This window comes from Rhea pennata, chromosome 4, assembly GCF_028389875.1.
Source record: "Rhea pennata isolate bPtePen1 chromosome 4, bPtePen1.pri, whole genome shotgun sequence".
Taxonomy (NCBI): domain Eukaryota; kingdom Metazoa; phylum Chordata; class Aves; order Rheiformes; family Rheidae; genus Rhea; species Rhea pennata.
This window is the reverse complement of record NC_084666.1, coordinates 25,626,517-25,642,731: the sequence shown is the minus strand read 5'-3', so window position 1 is coordinate 25,642,731 and position 16,215 is coordinate 25,626,517. Positions and strand designations below refer to the sequence as shown.

Sequence of the window (16,215 nt, the reverse complement as noted above, 5' to 3'; positions counted from 1 at the left end):
CTTGTACCATACAGCATTCCTTCAAGCAGTGATAATGTGCTTGAGATACCTAATGCAGTAGATGGTAGAGGGGTCCATTAGTGTAATAGGCAGCCTTGATTTAGTTCCTGGCTTTATCAAACTGCTGGAGTAATCCTATCTGAGGTTCTGATGTCTCTCAGTAAATAACATGGGGAAGAAAACTAAACTGAGAGTTTCTACAAGGCAGAAATAATCTTTAACTATATGCTTGCCTGGGAAGCACTTCTGAGGCAGGAACTAAGAATAACAAGAGAACAATATGCTTTCACACAAGTCCTGGGAAAAAATGAGACCAGGATACTGAACCCTGTGTCCACTCTGTAAACAAGAGTACATTCAAGCCCATAAAGAAAAATTAGATGCCACAAGTCTAATTCTTAAATCTCCTAGCTGCATGTATAATGTGTATGGTGTCTTTTGTTCTTTGTGGAAATTTGTTTTAGTATTTTAAGGTGGAGACTCAATGTCGGAGCAAGCTGTGTGAACATGTTACAAAAGTATTCATAGAGTCATAGAACCACAGAATCAGTAAGGTTGGAAGGGACCTCTACAGATCAGCAAGTCCAACCCCCCTGCTCAGCAGGGTCACCTAGAGCATGTTAAACAGGATTGCATCCAGGCGGGCCTTGAAGATCTCCAGAGAAGGAGACTCCACAGCCTCTCTGGGCAACCTGGTCCAGTGCTCTGTCACTCTCACAGGGAAGAAATTCCCCCTCACGGTCAGGCGGAACTTCCTGTGCTTCAATTTCTGCCCATTGCCTCTTGTCCTGTCACACGGGGCAACTGAAAAGAGTTTGTCCCCGTCCCCTTGACACCCTCCCTTCAGGTACTTATACACATTAGTAAGATCCCCCTCAGTCTTCTCTTCCCCAGGCTGAAGAGGCCCAGCTCTCACAGCTGTTCCTTGTAGGGCAGGTGCTCCAGCCCTCTGATCATCTTTGTAGCCCTACGCTGGACTCTCTCCAGTAGCTCCATGTCTCTCTTGTCCTGGGGAGCCCAGAACTGGACATAGTACTTGAGATGAGGCCTCGCCAGGGCTGAGTAGAGGGGCAGGATCACCTCCCTCGACCTGCTGGCAACACTCTTCCTAATGCACCCCAGGAGACCATTGGTCTTCTGGGCCAGAAGGGCACATTGCTGGCTCATGGTCAACTTCTTGTCCACCAGCATTCCCAGGTCTTTCTCTGCAGAGCTGCTCTCCAGCAGGTCAGCCCCCAGCTTGCACTGGTGCCTAGGGTTGTTTTTCCCTAGGTGCAGTACTCTGCACTTGCCCTTGTTGAACCTCAGGAGGTTCCTCTCTGCCCAACTCTCCAGCCTGTCCAGGTCTCTCTGAATGGCAGCACAGCCCTCAGGTGTGTCAGCCACTCCTCCCAGCTTGGTATCATCAGCAAACGTGCTGAGGAGGCACTCTGTCCCCTCATCCAGGTCACTGATGAAGAAGTTGAACAGGATGGGACCCAGTACTGAGCCCTGGGGGACGTCACTAGCCACAGACCTCCAACTAGACTCCGCGCCACCGATGACAACCCTCTGAGCCCTGCCTTTCAGCCAGTTTTCAATCCACGTCACTGTCCACTCGTCTAACCCACACTTCCTGAGCTTATCCAGTAGGATGTTGCATATAAAATTACTGTTCTGCTATAACTGAATTTTCATAATTAATTTTCTGTGATAAGCTTAGGTTTAGGAACTGTACATGAATATTCAGCAAAAGATTATTTGATAGTATAGGTTTCTTTGAAATAGTAAACTGCAGTTGCACCACTAGATGGTAGTATTGCTTATTCCATATTCAGTGCTCTTCTACATCGCAGTAAGAAACAGTTTCTCAAGAAATAGGATCATTATATACTTTAACTATCCCCTATATGGACAAACAGTCCCTTGAGTAAAAAGCTGATACCGAAAGGCGGTAAAGGAAGAAACTGTGTGAGACAACATTTAGAAGCACGGTCAGACCCAAAGTAGAAGTCTGCAAACCACCATTGTAATGTAGGTTATAGACAGTTATTTTCCAGTGGAAACTTAAACTTATCAGTCATTTTTGTTGCAACAGCCTGCTTTAACCAAAATAAATTTTCCAGTCATAGTTCAAATGCAGAAATAGCAAAAGGAAATAGCAGCATGATTTTTTTTTGAACCAACAACTTAAAAAAGTCTCTTTTTTTCTGTTTGCTGTGACTACAAATTATTTCCCTAGATGTTTGTGTCCTTGTACAGAGATGGTAACTGCTCTGTATCAATTCCTTAAGGCCCCAGCTGCAGAAACTGTTTCATTGTACTTGGAAAGTTAACACATTGGATTGCTTTAAAACAGGAGATCTGTATTTGATGAGACTGGCCGAGCCTAGGCAAGTAGCATATCCACCTGGCAATGTTTCAGAGAAGTCTGAGTCCATTTCGGATGTATATGAAATTCCTTATGTAGTTTCCTCAGCACTTTATTTTTATGACTCTGCTTACTAAGTTGTAATCCAAAGTGCATTATATAGACTTTGTAACTAAAGGTGAATCACAATTTTAACCACATAAAAGAAAACCACAAAGCAGTACTTTTAAACTACTCATCAAAGGAGCGTGAATTTATGGGCACTTTGCCTGGCTGTCTGTGTCAGGGAAACATCTTAATAGGCTATCCCCTATCCCTATCCCTATCAAGGAAAACCCAATAGTTGTCTGTCATCTCTCCAGTAGCTAAAGCTAAAAGAGGGAAGCATCCTCGGTTGAGAACACTGGAATTCCATGAATCATCTCCGGATGTCTCAGGAGGTTGTTGGCCCTTCCTAACATGATCATGATGATACATTTTGATTACAAATCATTAAAATTACTTGGGGGCTTTCTTGGATGGTCACTATAGTTCTGGATCTGAAAGAATCAATTGAAATGTGAGTTTTAGTTTATAAAAATATAATTATTTTAATACATATCTAGAAGATTGATCATGTTCACTTTATGTAAATGGACTGAATGGAAAAAATAATCTCTTTAAGTTAAATAAGTATTAAAGTATAGTTTCCAAGTGCTTTGCTCTGAACTATCACATTTTTGCCTAATTATTGTTTGTTGTTGTTCATCGCTGTAATGCTCGTGCTGCAATATTTATTTATGTTCTTTAGGCTGATAGATGGCAATGTGTTCTTCTAAAAACAAGAATATTCCTAATTAAAGACGTTATATTCCTATTCATTGCAATAGCCTATTTAATTGTACTCAATTCATGAAAGTTCTGCTCTCATCAGAAGCAGAGCTATAAAGCCAGGGAGGGAATTATTAATGGTTCTGGAATACGTAGGAAAAATCATCCCTTCCAGATAAATAGATTTACCATTATAAATGATTTTAAATTTTAAATTTTAAAGTAGACTTGGTCACTTCAATAGGACTGCTGAATTTGTTTTCACTTAAGAGACTTATCAGATTTGCCATTTTGTTATTGTAATAATCTCTGGCTTCCTTCTATCTCTTTGGTTAATCTAATACGGCACCTCGTCAGCTCATCAGAAGGTGAAGGAGCAAAATATCCCAAATCTTTTATAAGGTTTTAATCACAAAGAACAACCCATAGGCGTGTTCCTTTCAACTTCACTACTAACCTTTCTGGATGATGCTGTGATTCTCTCTTCACCTCATTCGTCTCAAGCTGAGCCTAGGGATTCTCCCTCAAGCTTATCTCATTGTAGCACTTGGCAAATATGTTCAGGCAGTTAAATTTTCAGGTTTGATCGTCTTTGTTTTTCTCACTTGAGAACACAGCCTGTATCTTTCCATCGGTGCTGGCAAGGTAACTTTCAAAACCCATCTCAGCACAACTGCCTGCCTCTGAGCTGTTGTCAAGCTTTTGCCCTCGTGTAGTCCAGAGGGACTTCATTAGAGGGAATCACTGATGTCAGTCAGCCATGTGGATGCTTAACCCCCCACCCGCATGCTGCCGCTTGACTCCATATCCAGTGTGAAAATAATACATTCTCCTGGGTGGGTTTCTAAACCTGCTCAGTTATCTTTGTTTCTGGCTTTCATTATTGCAGTAGGAAAACCAGGATACAGCAGGCGGCATTTCTGCAGTGTAATTACTAGGGCCTCACCTTGATCATGGAATTGTTTTTGCTAAGCAGGAACCTGATTCTTTTTTTCCAAAACTTTTTTTTTCTTTTTTTTCCCAACTCTTCCTTTTTTTTTTTTTTTCTCCTGAGGAGAAAAAATGATAACCAGGATACACCTACTCCATATATAAGCCTTGCTTCCTCATGTAATGACATTTGTTTCGGTAGCTGCTGCTGAAATAAAATGCTCTGTTTCTGCACTGCTGCTGGCGGTGCAGAGCTGCGAACCCTGCGGGTTCCCCAGCGCCGTGCGCCGGGGCGGCCCTCGGGGAGGCCTGGCTGCAGGCTGCGCGCTGGACAGCACCACGGCCGCTTCGCGCCGTCGGATTAAAAACACATTTTTAATAACCAGGCAACGATCCTAACAGCATGTCCACGTGCAGATGCAGACTGCGGACCTCCTGCACGGGCAGCGCGGGGAGCGGGGCGGGAGCCCTCCCCTGGGGCTGCTCCAGCGGCGCCCTGGACGTCGCGGGCGGCCCCCGCGAGCAGCCCGGCCAGGCCAGGCGGGCAGGCGCTGCACGGGGGCTGCCCGTCGCCGTCGGGGGGGGCAGCTCGCTCGCCACCTGCCCCCGCCGCCGCCGGCCGTCAGAGCTGCCCTTCTGGCGGGCGGCTGCCAGTAACGCCCAGCCCCGCGGCCGGCTGCAGAGACCGAGGGCGCGCCCCGGCCCCGGCCGCGGCCGCAGATGCGCGCAGCGCGGAGCGCCCCCCCCGCGGCCGCGGGCGGCGGCAGGAGGCGGGGCGGGAGGGCGGCGGCGGCCGGCGGCCGGAATCGTTTCCTGGGTAAGCGCAGCAGGCTGGGAAGGCGTTTCCGGCCGGCCGGCCGCGTCCCGCAGCGGGCTCCGGCGGCTCCCGGCGGCTCCCGGCGGGCAGGTGCGCGGCGGGCGGCGGCCGCCGGCGCGGGGCGCGCCCCCGGGGCGGGCGGCGGGGCGCGCCGCGACCAAGGGACGGGGCGGCGCGGGGCGCGGGCGCGTCCAAGCGGGGGCGGCGGGCGCGGGGGCTCCTCCGGCGGCGGCGGCGGCGAGCGAGCTGCGGCCGCGCCGCGCATCCCCCCCGCGGGCGCGGGCGTCGCCTTGCGGGCCGCGGCGGGCGGATCGCTGCACCGCGGCCGCTGCCCGCTCTGGTCGTGCCCGTGCGGCGGCAAAAGTGCTGCACTGATACTGCAGGTAACGTGGCTGAAGCTGAAGAGCTAGGCAGTAAATAGGAACCGCGGAAGGTCTTACACCTCTGGGTGGAGGGAAGGGTAGGAATGCGTGCAGAGTAGCTAAAATGCCTGTAAAAGTCTTTTTTTTTTTTTTTTTTTTTTTTTTTTGTCACTATACTGGGCTGCGCAAGTTCTGCTGTATAATGTACTTGAGGATTGTATGCGAGGTTGTAAAAGGGACTGTGCAAAAACACAATGCTGAGATACAAACCGAACATGGACCTGCTTTAATCCCTTTGAAGTTCTCAAATGTTAGCTTGGGTCCCATGACAGCAGCAAAGCTGCTTCTAATTATGGCTCGAGAGAGAAGTCAAACAGATAAAACGGAAAGTGAAATGATTTGTATTTGTACATCTTTACTTTGCTTGCTTCTTCACAAAATCTTACAGTTCTTGGATGGTTTCCTGCTTGCCAGGACAAATGAGTGTGATTCTACACTTTAATTACAAAATAACCAAAATGGGGAAAAATTTGCGTTCATAAGGGACTAGTAGGCTTTGCGCATCGTGCATGCTGTTGATAGCTGTACAGGATAGCAGCAGCTGCAGCAAGTTATCATACTTCTTGTCTACAGCATCTGCAAATGCTGTGCTACCCCAGAAACTGAGACAGGGATTGATGATGAGGTGCTGCAGGCTTGCTATGTCCTCTAGCTTGCCAGGGTTTTTCTTCAGTTCGTTCTAGATCTGATATGTCATCATCCTGCCATGCCATGCTCTAGTCCTTTCTAAAAGCATGAGTTAGTTGACTGTTTTATGTTTAAAAGCTGTTTTCTACCCATGCAACTGAGTTTTTTGAAATAAGTGCATAAATGCTCTAGCATTTAAAAGGAGAGACATCTTCTTATAGTGACCTTGTGGCAAAACCTGTGCTGATTAACTTCATAGTGTGGAACAGCCATGTTGATTCTGGATATTTTTATTCTTCCTTTATGGAGATGAGTATTTGATGGAATAATTTTGAGGTTTTGTTCTTTGGCCATTTAGGGAAATCAAAATTCAGAAGGAACTCTTCAGGAAGAAGAATAGTTTTGGTGTATGTCATGAAGCATGCGTGTCTCGATTGTAATGAGAGAGAAAATTCTTAGTCATAGAGCAGCACAAGTAAATGTGATCTTTGTGACAAAGGAGTCGAAGCAGCAGATCACAACAGTGTGGGAATCGTTTCGTTGCAGAGAGAATGCGTAACTTGGAAACCTGTGTTATTTCTTATGTTTTCCAGACATCATGTTTTGCAAGCAAATTAGGAACCAATGACAAAAAGTTAACAGTGGCACAGGGTATTTGGGACTGATTTGGTTGTTCCTTAAGTCAGAAGGGAAAACAACTTCCTTGGGAAATGTGTTTAGATCTGCTGCCTTGTCTGAGGTGAAGAGAGTTGTGACTTTAGCAGCTAGTTAGGAAGGAATCTGAGTACTTGGGATTGTCTATTGCACAGATTTTAAAAGAGGCTAGGGAAAATTAAAACAGATCTTGGTGTTTAGTAGGTAATGGCAATTAACTAATTATGTTGGTGTCATCTGTCATACAGCAGACTTGTGCTTTTAGAAAGCTGTGACTTAAGGTGTGCAATAACACAGGAAATCATCATCTGCATTGAAAAACTGTATCATGTGTAGAGCACTAGGTCTTGCCTTTGCTCTCTGCTCGAGGCAGGGAAGTTGATCACTGGAAACAACAGAGCTGGAGAAATGCTTGTGGGAGAAAGTAAATGTAACTATAGAGGATGCTAGGCCAGGTAAGTAGCAGGACAGGGTGTTGGTGAAAGCTCCTTGGGAATACAAGGAACAGGTCATCCCACCTGTGCTTGAGGTATAAAAAGTGCAGAGATCGGGAGTGGGGGGAAATGCCATTTTTACCAGGGGAGATGAGGGAAGCCTGACTTAGCCTAGCAAATGAAGCCTGAGAGGGGATGTGATTGCAGGCTGCAAATACAGCAGGGATATAAACACTAGAAAGGGAGAGGAGCTATTTAAACTAAAGGACAATGTTTTCACAAGAACAAATGTATGTAAACTGGAAAGAATAAACATAAGCTGGAAATTGGGAAGCTTCTTCCATAAATGAAGTGAGGTTTTGGGACAGCCTGCAAATGGGAGAAGTGGGAACAACCCCCCACCTGCCTCTTAAGGATATATTGAGGATATTTCTATAATGTGCTTGCCTGTGGTAGCAGGAGATGAGACTTGATGACTCAAGAAGTCCTTTTCTTTATGTCCAAGTTAACTGAGTGTAGATTGACTTTTTGTTGGTGTTCCTTATTTTAAAATTCTGTCATTCAAAACTGACATCAAAATAAAATGTTTGCTTGCTTTACTGTTTGCAAGACTGTGATATGCTTAGGGGCCACTTTCTGAAATGTTTTTTAAGTTAGGATTTTGGAGTGAGAAAGCCCATAAGTGTTGGGTTACAGCAATATCTGATTTTGTGAAAATTTATTTTTTTTTAGTCAAAATCACAAAAGGAGAATATGTTTTAGAGTGTGTAGATTCTTTGAAACTTGTTAACAGGTTAAAATAAGCTTCAGAAAACCTTTTTCTCAATTCAAGTAGCTTATAAATTCTCTCAAAAAAGGAGTTTCTGTGAGGAGAGTGGAGGGAAAACATTGTACCCAGATAGTGTGAACTGAGACCAATGGCTCAAGATGCATTATGACTGGAGGGCTGAAAGAAAACAGGTATAAAACAACTTTGTAAACAACTGTTTATCTAGTTGGATGTTTTGTGTCATTTACCATAGTAAAAGACAGTGCAGAGTTATCTACAATGGTGATTATAGTTCAGCCATTATCTGTAGGCAGTTCTAAAAATGCGTGCCACACAAAAATACAACCAGCTGCAGGTATTATATAATAGATCCTATGGATTGTCAGCAGTGCAGGCATAGCTTCTACGAGATGTATACAAAAGTGTAAGAGCAGCTGTGACAGGCCAAACCAAGGGCTCATCTGTCTAGCCTAATTTGCCACAAACAACTTGAGCAAGACACATGACATCCAGCTGCTTGAATCTCTGAACATCTCAAGAGACACCTCTGTATGCGCCTGCACCATTTCCTTGCCCTCATGTCTGCTAGGATGGAAAGTGGTCTCCTGCCATCAGGAGGGATGAGGAAGCCGTATAGCCACCTTGTCCTTTGAGCTAATTTATGGCCTATAAAGTCAATCATGAGAAAAAGAAAATGGATATGCTTCACAGACTGCCTGACTTGTGTCCCTTTTGCAGTGAGAGGGGGACATGTACATTTCTGGCACAAGGCTGCAGTTCCTCATCTGGCTCCTCCGAATCGGGCTTGTGATTTATATCCTCCTTATCTGCCAGTCTGCCTGAAGATGGGATCTCGCTTGCCTCCTCCTGGCCCTGGCAGGACTGGCCAGCCACAGCTCGGTGGGCTCCAGACTGGACAGGCAGAATCCTAACAGCTCTGGGGTCTGTTTCAGTTCCCTGGCCCCTTACGGCTCCTGGCAGAGCATGGTTGGCTCCTGTCCAGATGGCTTCAAGGAGCAGAGGGTGGTGTTGGGATGCACTGTGCGGTGAACCCCTTCAGTTCTCTGTCTTCCTCCCCTGACGCTGCCCTTCACCTTCAGTTCCTGCCTTTTTTTTATCTGTTGTCCTGCAATCTTTGGTTTTTTTTTCCTGGTGAGCAGATGCCTAGGGGAGGGTAAGAATAGATGAGCCTGTACAGCACTTCCCCTGTAAGAGTTCTCCAAGTCTGGTTCTCGGTGGAGGATTGCCAGAGCTGGGTGTATTGTTCAGTATGTTGGTGGATTTCTCTTCCAAAGACTCATCTGGTCTCTCTGCAAACCCTTGTGACCTTATCGCAGCCTCCATTTCCTTTGGCCAGGAGTGATGTTGGTCCATAGATCTGCTTCTGTTTGTGTGAAGAATTCCCTCCCTTCATTCATTCTGATCTGAGTCCCTTTGTTTGGTGGCTCTTAGTTCTTGTGCAGAAGAGGCAGTGAGCAACCCTGCTTTATGCCACTCATGATTTTGCAGGCCTATGTTGCCTTCTTTCTCAAGTTGTCATCTTTTCCTGACTGTAGATCAGCTATTCCTGATCATCCCTTTTGTGAATCCTTCCCAGTTCTGCATATCCTTTTAGAGATGGGAGAATGAGAACGAGAACAGTACACGGTTTCAACATGCAGGTGAGCACCGAGTTTATAGAGTGAGATAATCATGTTTTGTTTCTTTTCTTTTATAAAAATTTCTTTGTAATATTTGGTTTGCTTTTTGGACTGCTTGATTGGTGTTTTTGTGGATCTGTGAAATTGTAACCTCAGGATTTTGCTCTGAAGTAATGGTCAGTTTGGAGTCCATCAGTTCCATATAAATTGTGGTTGTATTTTTCCCGTGTACATCTTCTTACATTTACTACATTTACATGCATTAGTTTTTGTCTTCTGTATTACTGGCTCAATCTCACAGGCTTATTTGGAATTCCTCATATTCTGTCCTTGCTGCCCTGAATAACTTGTCATCAGCAAACATCCTCAACTCACGGCACACTACCTGTGCTCCAGGTGGTTTACGAGTGTGTCAAACAGCAGAGGTTGGTAGTCTGAATTTAGCTGGAGACTTCACTACAAGAAGAGACTGCTTACTCTTATCCTTACCCTGCTTCTGTTTTTCAACCAATCATCTGTCCATGCAGGACCTTTTCTCTTACCTCTCTTAATTTCCTTAAAAAAAGCCGTTGGTTTTTGGTAAGGTACTTTGAGGTCTTCTTGAAAATTCAAATAGGTTATAGCAACCAGCTATCCCTTGTTCAGGTTCAACACCTTAAAAAACTCCAGAATGTTTGTAAGACAGGATCTCTTTTTGCAGACACCATATTGACTCTTCTAAATCAGGTTGTATTTTATCCAGATGTCCAAAATTCTATCCTTTTATTATTAGCTTCTGTTAATCTGCCCAGTACCGATGTTAGACTTTGTGGTTTGTTACTTTCTGCATCATCCTTGAAATCTTAGAAAAGTCTTTTTTGTCACCTTCCATTCATATTGTACAATGGATGCTTCAAGTGAGAGATTCGGATCTCCTGCAGCAGAATTTGACCCAAGCTTTGCAGAAAACGTCCTGGGATTTCTAATGGATATTGTTGTAGCTACGACTGGTCTGAAAGATGCTGGTTACGTAAGCTGTCACCAAGTCTATTGAGGGCAGACCCTGCAGCGAGCTGACTTGAAATGAGGGTAGGAGTCTGCCGTGACAGGCAGCAGGCCCTTGACCTGAATCATCTATAGAATGGTGGATTGACCTTGTGTGCCTTGCTTTGTTTTTTTTTTTTTCTTTAATGCTTTAAAAAGATCAAACTCTATTTAGCTTAAGATCTAAGGTGAACCTCTTAAGTTCTGTCTCCTACCATCAAATCCATTTTTATTTTTGTGTGTAGTTAGTTTTTCTTTTCTTCCCCTCCCCCCCAAAAATCTACTGAGCTTCTGTCTCCCCTGACGTGATATTTGTTTGGGTAAGTGTTTAGATGGTGTTTTTTTACTGCTGAGCAAACTTTGCATCTGTATATAACACTGATTAGTGCCTTTTCAAGTGGTCTGCATAACAACTAGAATGATTAAAAAGATTCAGACTGCTGCTTTTATCAGTAGTGTGTGTACTGCAGTTGGTTGAGAAACGTAGCTCTAGTATCAGATGAGTGAAGTCAGATGTAGTTTACTCTAAGATATTTCTTTGTGAGTGTAAAGTATTGACTTATTAAGCAAACTGAGTAGCAGTATGTGACAGAGGAAGGTTTACGATAAAATATGTATATATTTAGCTTCTGGGAATGTCTGCTGTTCTGATTTGTTTTGCCTTATGAACAGGAACTGGTGCTGTAAAGCATTCCTAAGCAAAGTTTTGGCAGGCTTATTATTGACAGTTTCATCTTTTGGACTTCACTATTTAAAAATCTTTGCTAAAATCTCAGTCATGTCCTTCTGCAACCGTGCCAAAGTAGAGCTATAACTTGCTGGTTTGGTCATCCTTTAGTTCGTACTGTTTGGCTGTCCTTTTTCTTTTCTGGTGGAGATCTGACCGAAATCTCTCTCTCTTTCTTTCCTTTGTCTTCCTCGCTGGATTGTGTTGCACCTCAAGCAGGGTGTCCCGTCAGACAAGCGTCAGCTCCGTCTGCCCATGGGAAGACCCTGGGTCTGGAAGCACTACACATGCTTTGCTATGATAGGCTTTTAAGCAGTTTTGCAATGTGTTTAGTTCTTCTGTTGAAGCTGGCTTTTTTAACACAAGCACAGTTTACTTATTTTAGCCAGGACTAATTTTACATATGTCTACTAGCTTGTTATGGGGGGGACGTTTCCTTGGTATAATTATTGTGTGTAAAAGACAGATTCAAAAGGGAAAGAAACTGGCAGACACTAAGTGTTTTCTACCTTTATGAATTAACTCATTTAAACAGAAGAAATCTCCATAAACTTTGTGTGGTTTTTTTGTTGTCTATTTGTAGAAACATGTCATTCCTTTATAGCATTCTCTGCGTCGAATGCATGCCAGATAGTTATTAAATTATAATGGACTTTTTAGTTATTAAATTATAATATTAAATTATAATAGTGTAGACTAGTATTGGCATGAGCTAGTTAAATCTTTATTGGCAACCTTTTAAGAGTAATCTTTCAAATAAATGGGATGGAGGGAGATACTATGGGGTGCTTATTGGCCAGCAACCTAACTCAGAAAATTAGGAGCTTGCCATTAAGCTAGTCTGTGTTTAATACATAATTTGATTACAAAGGAACTGGAAGGAGTAGTTTGGGTAAATATGAGAACTAATTCATTGCTACAGAGTATTTACATTTGCAAAGAGGATTATTGTTATGAAGGGATGTTTCTATTTCTATCTCTATTTGCAAAGAGGATTATTGTTATGAAGGGATGTTTCTAGCAAGGTACCGACGTGTGTAGCTATGGAGGCGGCTGTGCAGAGAACCATTATGGAAGATGAAAGGGAACTGGGGAGTAAAGAAATAAAAAAGGAAATATGCTCTTGCATTGGAAATTCAGTGCTTGCCTGATTAAATTGGAGCTTAAACACAACGTAATGAGCAGTGGTCTTAATCAGGTTATTTAAATGAGTTGAAAATGCATACATATTGGGCCTGATCTATGAACTAATGGAAAGAGTCATCCAGAAATAAGTAAATAGGTAACCAAGTTGTTGGTGATATTGTGGTATTAACAAAACCTTAAACATGGAATGATTATGATGTCTTATAAGTATCCTATGCGCCTTTCAGAGGCGTGGGAAAGGTAGACTCTTTGGATATCTGTAATAGGGTTTCCCCAATACACATGTCGGTGTAAAACAGCACCCTCCAGACAGCTTGCAGTCAAATCAGGCAACATGGAGAGGCACGGCGGGGAAGGAGGTTTTGCCGACTGCATGGATTCCTTCCCCAGCGACCTCCAGAAAACACTGGCAAAGACTACTGCAAACCCCAGCGCCCAAGTGCAGCAGAGCAAGGAGTGCATCTTAAATGTTAGTCCTTGGCATTAGTCAGAGACTAATTTTCCCAAACTGTGAAGTCTTCAAGACAGTTCCAGACCCCAGTCGTTTCGAGAAAAAAGCCCCTACCGGAAAGCAGAGCCAGTAGTTGCCAGTGGATGTAGTTTAGTTCTAGTTCTGCCTGACCGCGAGGGGGAATTTCTTCCCTGTGAGAGTGACGGAGCACCTGAACAGGTTGCCCAGAGAGGCTGTGGAGTCTCCTTCTCTGGAGATCTTCAAGGCCCGCCTGGATGCAACCCTGTCTAACATGACCCTGCTTGGGCAGGGGGCCGAAGAGGCACCTGGGCAAGCGGTGGGGAGCGGGTGACGGCTGCGGAGGCTACCTCTGTCCCTGAAGATCTGGAGCGTGACTGCATTCAGCAGGGGGTGACTCAGAAGGAGCGGAGTAAGGAGGGGGAAAATGGTCCTGCCCCGTAAGAAGAGGAGGAGAGCCGGGGAGAGGCAGCGGGGGCTCGAGAGGTGGAGCACCCGCGGCCGGCGGGACGCAGCAGCACCCGCGAAGGTTTGGTCTGCCCGTGGGCTGCGAGCGCGCGCGCGCTCGGGTTTGCCCCAAGCTGCCGCGGGGCGCGGGAAGCGAGGCTGCACGCTCCGAAGCCGGTTCGTCAGCCCGTCGACGGTGCTGATAGATTGAAAACACACGCAGAGATAAATAATTTCATAATATAGCTAAGTGCCGTGCGTGGGTGCGCGCTTATATAAAGCCTTGATACCCCACTAAGATTTTTCTCTGTTAATCCCGGCTAACAAAACAGAATTGTACTTTCCATTACTTATCGTTAAATTTTTATTATGCTGTGAAATTACAGAAAATACAGAAAACATTAAAAATAAGTGCCCTGCTCTTTAGGCAATTAAACTTTACTCTAATATCATTTTCTCCTAAAAATGTAGACATCACATGTCTATTTAAAAATACAGCAGATCAGGTATGTGTAATGACTGGTAAAGAATTATTTAGAAAGGGAAAGGCTATAAAGGTTCCTTCGCTTACACTGCTAAGGTGGTGAGAATTGCCTGCTTCGGAAATAGTTCATATTTTTCGTCTGACGGAAGCCTGCTTGCCTGCCTCTTTCTTTCTTTTCTTTTTCTTTCTTTCACCACGCTTCAGGAGAACAGTGTAAGAATCACTAAGCAAGGGGGTGGCCTAACTAGCACATCTGTGTATGCAGAGCTGCATGTATTCTGGCAAATCAGTGTTTTGGGGGGTTTTTTTTTGTTTGTTTGTTGAGAAACATGAGATGTGCTTTTAGCTTACAAGGTTATAAGAAGAATGGTTGAAGATACCTGCACATTTTCAAAGAAAAGCATTAAAAAGCAATTTTTTAACTCTGTTTTTTTTTGATCTTTGTTTCCCAAAAATGTTTGGGACTGGATTTTTTTGGTAGGTGTGTTTGTGGGTTGATGACTACCCAACAAGAAAAAACAACTTGATGACAAAATGATATTTGCTTTAAACATGTGCTGTAGTTTAAACATGTTCAAGAGCTGCTAGCAAACCATGCTTGGTTAGATAAATGTGTTTAACCTTATTTTTATTATCTTTGCATCCTATTACATCAGTATTTTTCTAAGTGCATTTTTTGCCAATTCTTGGGATTTCTAATCTTGTTTCTAATTTATTTTCAGTAAAAGATCCTGTATATTTCCCTTTAATGTAAGTTTAAGTATGGATTTAAGATTGGCTGAACCTAATGTTCTAACTATAGATGCCAAAACAACATACAGTAAGTTGACTGGTAGAGATCTGAGGGCATTCAGAGCCGGTCAGTGTCTTCTGAAACCCAAAATACATATATACTAAAGCTATTTCGCAGGGAAATTGTATAACTGGTCCCCAGGAAGCACATTCCTAACAGCATGACAGTATGTTGATAGCCTGATGCCTTTGCACTGAAATATGATTATAATGGAAATATGATTATATTGGAAAACTCCTCCATGAATTGAAACTGCCTACAGAAAATTCAGCTGTTCCTCGGGAGGGTTTTGCATGGGGAAGGGGAACCAAGAGGGAGAACTGGAGGTTCCTGTGGTCCCAGGGGCATCAGAGCTCTGTGCTGATCAGACTTCATCATGCGAAAGTCCTGGAAGGATGGGATCATGCAGAGCATCATTAACAGCATGCGTCTCAGAGATGGGTCACATTTCAGTCATGTCACGGACTACTTTGGACTAGAATTTGGCCAGCACTACTGCACCCTGGTTCTGAAATGCTGTTATAGTTTGATTCTTCCAGTCTTCATGCATGCTCAGCTAGCGTGTAGCAGGAGATACAAGGATGTGCTATGATTGTTGTTATTATTAATTATTTTAACAGAAAAAGAAAATCCCTCAGTGCTTCCCCAGTCACTTCCTAGCAATTCTCGTGGTGATGTTCACTGGTTAATGTTCTCTTTTCTCTTTCCTCCATTATGTACTTGCGCATATTACAATACCTCGAGCAGCTGACGGAGACTGAACGATGCCCAGTGCGTCTCTAAAGCTGTGCCCAACCCTGCTGGTGAGAATTGTATGAAGTGGTTTCCATGGTAGCAGTCACTGTGGTGATATTGGGAGCCTCGGAGAGGATGTAGCTGAGAGTTTCCTCAGTCCTTGTCTTGCAGAAGGCCACGTTTTTAATGAGCAGACCTTGTCTTCAAATGTGTGTAAGGACACAGGAGTTAGTGACTGGCCCCTTGCCATCCTACAGCATCACATCTCTGTATGTTGCTACTAAACCAGCAAGTAGAAGTGTTAGCTGTGTGGAAAACATTTTGTGAGATTTATCCAAACAGCTAATTTTACATGGATGAAGCTGCACTACGCCTTGCTCAGCCTTCCACAGCAAAAGAGAAACCATGCTCATCTTGATGCTTTCCAAGTTTTTGTGAATATACAACATAAAATGATTATTTCCCTAAACTTAGAGCTTAGATTCTTCTTTCTTGAGTTCTTATGGATCTATCTAAATCCATACTGCTTTGAAAAACCATTTGAAAACAAATAGCCCAAACTTCTTTGAACACTTCCCAAAAGATACACTTTGAGAGATTTGGCTGCCTTCTTTCTTCTGCTGTGTGCTTCTGAATAATCCTTGAAGTGTAAATATAGAGCTGGAAAAATAACACCTGATTTGGTTGACAGTATTCCAGCTTGTATTAGGACTTAAATTTAGACATAGGAGCTTGTTCTATAAATCAAAATTTTGAGTTTGTAACCCCTTTATTTTTGACCTAAGAAATCCTATTACTCCCAGAAGGCTGTTAAGGTTCCTCTTAGTAAGTACTGAGGATGATTTAAATCTGTGGATTATTTAAGTTATGCATGTGCCAAGATTTAAAATAAGACTGCTAATACACAGAAGTTGGAACACACCAGCCACAAAACCAGG

General features: G+C 43.8%; 1 protein-coding gene across 10 annotated transcripts in view; it reads left to right on the top strand.

The window, feature by feature from the left end:
- Positions 1-4,828: 4,828 nt before the first annotated feature.
- Positions 4,829-16,215, top strand: part of APBB2 (amyloid beta precursor protein binding family B member 2) — a 185,121-nt gene continuing 173,734 nt past the window's right edge. For 8 of the 10 annotated variants that reach the window (XM_062575490.1, XM_062575492.1, XM_062575488.1 and 5 more), the window contains exon 1: positions 4,907-4,997. The gene's annotated coding sequence lies outside the window, so the exon portion shown is untranslated. Of the gene's footprint in view, positions 4,998-16,215 lie in introns of all 10 variants that reach the window. The other 2 variants (XM_062575478.1, XM_062575483.1) reach the window with 2 other exon arrangements.